The sequence below is a fragment of the Gymnoscopelus microlampas genome (genome assembly GCF_963454915.1).
Source record: "Gymnoscopelus microlampas genome assembly, chromosome: 22".
Classification (NCBI taxonomy): domain Eukaryota; kingdom Metazoa; phylum Chordata; class Actinopteri; order Myctophiformes; family Myctophidae; genus Gymnoscopelus; species Gymnoscopelus microlampas.
In genome coordinates, this window is record NC_139959.1 from 43,688,851 (window position 1) to 43,694,735 (window position 5,885).

Consider the following 5,885-nt stretch of genomic DNA (forward strand, 5'->3'; position numbering starts at 1 on the left):
AACATTACTCTATTCTAATACTATACTATTATAGCCTACACTGACTTGTGTATTTATCTTCAGATCCTCAGTGTGTCTCCTCATCCAGCCATAGTGCAGAATGGCTGGAGGAGAACTTTGGATTCTTCTCCATGTTCGCCCCCATCACAGACTTCTATGACCTCAACCGTGACTTCTCTGGAGTGAGTGTGGATAATCTGAACATTTTTACTGAAAACATTGATTTGATTGTTTGTACTTGACACTACAATTTCAGTAACTTAATAACCTTTCAACCTGGCGTATATTTTGGGCATGTCATCACAGGATTGCAAGATTTTCAAAAACGTAATAGCTGATTTGCGAGTGTGACATTATAATTCGATTACGTATAAAATAGGGCTTCAGTGGTTAAATCTCATATCCTGCCCTCTCCTATTATGTCCTGTATGTCTCTCTCTTGTCTTAAACGTGTCCAGATGGAGGTTCTACACCTCCTGACTCCGAAGCAGACTGCAGAGATGCTGCTGGTGCCTACTCCTCCAGAGAAAGACGTCATCATCCATGCAGTGTTTGACCATCTGACACAGTCTCAAGGAGACTTTCCTGAGTTCCTGCACCACCTGGTTCTGCTCGCTAGAGAGGCAACCTCATCTGTAGAGCGTCTTATGACAGCTTAAAAAACGTACAGCAAAATATAATAGTAATTATGATAATAATAATTATTATTATAATGCATGGACTTTTATTTTATTTCTTAGGTTAAGCCACCCTGTGATGTCTACCAAGTCATGCGAGTGTGTTGTGATGATGTTAAATGGCTTACATTACATTTAAAGGGGCTACACCATGAATGTAAAAAAAATATATTATATATAAATATTGCCCCCTAATACGTATTAAACAGGTTGTAAGCCTAAAAAAAATCCAGATATTTTTTCTCACAATCTGACTGTCTGTCATTCCAAGCTTTTTCAGCTGCAATACCAAAACTATTCCTTTTGGGCAGAGGGGTGCTACTGAGCAATTCTGTCTGTCAATTAATATGTTTATTGTGCCAGTGTGGAACGTCTGTACGAGGCCATGCCATATGTACTACCAGAGATAGAACCAGCCGTCTGGGCCAGCATAGATGACCTGAGACATTCTGCACCAGAGGGTTAGCTATACTCACACACACACACACACACACACACACACACACACACACACACACACACACACACACACACACACACACACACACACACACTTGCACACACGCATATGCACAAATGCCTCCCATCATGTACACAAGAGCCAGGACATTTAACTTTGTTCACTCTAGTCTACTACTCAAGAGAATACTTTATTGAAATTATTGCCTTTTTATTAAAAAAAATCTGTGTTGATTTGGACAGGTTGTTTGACAGCCAATTTCATGGTGAGATTTCTTTTATACTCTCTACTACTACTGCTATTGCTAATATGGCTCTCATTTGAAATCCTTTGATTTGATGATCTTTATAAATTGTCCAACCTGTCATCCACAGTGCCCAGTGACCCCCAACAACCCCGTGGTCAACAATTGGTATTTTCTTGTGCGCCTGGCGTATTTCATCCAATTAAATGATAACTTCATGAAGACATTTGGAAAGTCTGTTTCCAATGTATTTTGCATTGTATTCTTGCATGTGAGGCTGTTGTCCTTTTACCATAATATTTAATATTGTCTGACCACATTACCACCAAGATAAAAGTCTTGTAAATGTATTGCATGAATGAACAGGTATCGCAAATAAAGTGATTCCAGTTGCATTTCTGATCTGGTGTCCCGTCTAATATGTCTCTATCCACTAATATGTCTCTATCCACAACGTCAGGCCTATGTCAGTGAGTCGTTCATCCCAGAAGAGAAAGTCCAGAAGCTGGGGCCTGCGTCACGCAACGCCACTACTGATGACATCAGCATGTGGAACATCACACAGATTGACACACTGTGTTCTTTAATGGACTCTTCAGATGGGGAGTGGGATTCAGCTCTGGTAAGAATACAAATGATCTTTGATTGATTGATGGTGTTATTGACAAAAATACATGGGGGCGGCAGTGGCTCAGGAGGTAGAGCGTCTGTCTGTTTGTCTGTCTGTCTGTCTGTCTGTCTGGCTGGCAGGCTGGCTGGCAGGCAGTGTAATCAGTGTAAAAGTGAGAAAACATAATGCGTTGTGATTATATTTACACGTTTTTGCATGTGTGTTCATAAATGTGTGCAGTACATGTATATGGCACTAACACATTTTTTGTCACCATCAAGGCCAAGGTCATCATTTCCAAGTATCTGACTAAGGCGGGCAACAGTCTTGGCAGTGCAGAGCTCAGTTGTGTCAAGGGACCCAACCTGTGTTCCCTGGATACCAGTGTCCTACAGACCATCTCAGAGGACACCCTCAGGTGAGGGGTGTTGGGGAGGGAGCCAGTAGTATCGTAAATCATGTTTACTTTAGTATTTCTTCACTACTTGCACACACTTGAACATCGACATTAATCCAAAAAACTATTATTATAAAAAATAAATTGGGAATATTTTGGGCTTTATTGACAGTGTATAGTAGAGCGAGACAGGAAACAGAGAGAGAGAGATGGGGAATGACATGCAGCAAAGGTTGTCGGGACTGGGATTCAAACTCGCGACACTCTGTCAGACTGTATTAGAGCCTATATATGGTATGCGCCTGGACCGCTAGGCCAACGGGCGCCCCACCCAAAACTATTTTTAACCTAATTAACCCTGGCATCCGTATTTTGGGCTGGCAAAAATAAGAATCAATTATTATTTTATAGAAATAAAAGTCCTAATAATAATAATTCACACATTTTCACAAATAAAAAAGAAAGTAGTAAAATTAGCATACATTTCTACAAGCAACATCGTACAACAAATTATAAAAGAGTGATGTGTGTGATTCCATGACATATTAGCCAAAAGGTAAATAAGATATGTAAGGGACTGAATTTTAGAGACTGAATAAATTACATTTGTGGTTGAAAATGTGGTAGCACTCTTTTGAGATGTGTGCTGTGTGTCTCCTGGTGTTTCCAGTAATTCCAGTTTGCTGGTAGTGTCCAGCTGTACACTGGAGAAGAAGAAAGTGCTCTTTAACATCGCAGAAAAAGCCTTCTCTGGACTCAGCCGCACTAAATGGTAAATGGTAAATGGTGCATTTATATAGCGCTTCTATCCGAAGCGCTTTACATTGATTGTAACTGCACTACAGCTATCAGCACTACCAGCTTCCAGAATACAGAGCCATTTTTGGGTAAGCAAGCATTCATTCACATGTACATGCGTACAAACACATACTGTATATTGCAGTGGTTCTCAAACATTTCCATGTCAAGGACCCCAAGTTCATACACAACTGTCTGTACTGTACTGTATACCAGTGATAATAGCCTAACTCAAAAATCCTCACAATGTCTCAAATTTCTCACGCACGCACGCACGCACGCACACACACACACACACACACACACACACACACACACACACACACACACACACACACTTCAGAGATGGATAAATTCAGTATTTTCTTTATGACCTGTAGGTGGTGCATCCCTTTCCTATGTGAGAAGTGCCGCTGCCTCCAATGTCAACATGGACCTGGATACCTTTGTCAATCTGGACCCGAGTGTTGTACAGGTTAGTGGCGTGTGCGTGCGTACGTGCGTGCGGCCTTGTGGTTGTACATCTGGGAAAGGCAAGTGGTTAATGTATGTTTTTATAATATAATAATTTATATCTACAATAACTAGTAACTAAAGTTTTCAAATAATTGTAGTGGAGTAACAGTACAATATTTGCCTCTGAGATGTAAGTAAAAGTATAGACAATTGGAAATACTCCAGTAAAGTAAAAGTACCTTCTAATTGTACTTACAACATTAGCAGCCCCTCACCCTATTCTGTTGTAGCCAACCACAGCAAGTCGCCTTTGTTTTCAAATGAGGCTCATTTGCAATCGGGGAATAGAGGGTATGCACATGCTTAAAGTGAATGGCACATGGAGTGGCAAAGCGAGTGGCAAAGCAACATGCAAAGTGAGCTTAACATTGTTTAATGTTGTTTAATGCAAGCAGATATGACTTTTCTGTTTTGATGCATGGGCTGTCAAGGCCAGAAAGTATTTTTTTTGACACTCAGTAGGCATTCCTGCATAACTTCGGGTTTGATAAAACCTGTGATCAGTGTTGCCATGTCTGCTTATTATAAGTGACTTTGGGCTTGTTTGTTTGCAAAGTGGCTTATAAATAGTGGTGGTTGTCGTTTTCTGGGCTTGTTTCTAAACTGTAGTTGCTTATTTGGGCTTCCTTTCTAAATGTTATTTAAACCAGTGGTTCTCAAACATTTCCATATCAAAGACCCCCAAATTAATATTAATATGTATTTGCCCACGGGCCCCCATCTGATAGCAGTATTTGATATCCCTTTGAGATTTATTTTAAAATGGCAGACTTTTTTAAGGTATAAATTGTCACTTTAGAATTAAAACAATGAGCAGATAGTCTGTCTATAGACTTAACACTATATTCAACCTGTAAATAAGTCAAGAAGCAAGTCAAGACGCTGGTATGGAACTCCTGGTTTACTAGGATGGGGTTCAATTCCCTGCGGTGTCTGCTGATTGCAGATTGCTGTAGTCTGTTACGTTCCTTATGAAACTACTGTATCAAACTGCCATAACAAACTACCGTATCAAACTACCGAGTACTCTCTGGGTTGAACTGGATTTGAACCAGCACACTCCTACAAGTTATTCTACGGATATCAGTCAATTTATCCGTTGCCCCAAGTTACCGGGGACACTTGACTCAAGTGGGAATCGAACCCACTCAAGTCAAGTCAAGTCATGTTATTGGACAGACGCTCTACCAGTTGAGCTAAGCTGTTGGCTGAAAGTTACAGGTTTCCTGGTGGTTTTAACTTGTATTTCTAGAAGTTAGTCTGCAAAGGGAAGCATCACTAAGGATATCAGTCAATTTATCCGTTGCCCCAAGTTACCGGGGACACTTGACTCGAGTGGGAATCGAACACACTCAAGTCAAGTCAAGTCATGTTATTGGACAGACGCTCTACCAGTTGAGCTATGCTGTTGGCTGAGAGTTACAAGTTTCCTGGTGGTTTTAACTTACAGATTTCCTGGTGGTTTTGACTTGTTTTTCTAGAAGTTAGTCTGCAAAGGGAAGCATCACTAAGGATATCAGTCAATGTATCCGTTGCCCCAAGTTACCGGGGACACTTGACTCGAGTGGGAATCGAACCCACTCAAGTCAAGTCAAGTCAAGTCAAGTCATGTTATTGGACAGACGCTCTACCAGTTAAGCTAAGCTGTTGGCTGAGAGTTACAGGTTTCCTGGTGGTTTTAACTTGTATTTCTAGAAGTTAGTCTGCAAAGGGAAGCATCACTAAGGATAACAGTGAATTTATCCGTTGCCCCAAGTTACCGGGGACACCTGACTCGAGTGGGAATCGAACCAACTCAAGTCAAGTCATGTTATTGGACAGACGCTCTACCAGTTGAGCTAAGCTGTTGGCTGAGAGTTACAGGTTTCCTGGTGGTTTTAACTTGTATTTCTAGAAGTTAGTCTGCAAAAGGAAGCATCACTAAGGATAACAGTCAATTTATCCGTTGCCCCAAGTTACCGGGGACACTTGACTCGAGTGGGAATCGAACCAACTCAAGTCAAGTCAAGTCATGTTATTGGACAGACGCTCTACCAGTTGAGCTAAGCTGTTGGCTGAGAGTTACAGGTTCCCTGGTGGTTTTAACTTGTATTTCTAGAAGTTAGTCTGCAAAGGGAAGCATCACTAAGGATAACAGTCAATTTATCCGTTGCCCCAAGTTACTGGGGACACTTGACTCGAGT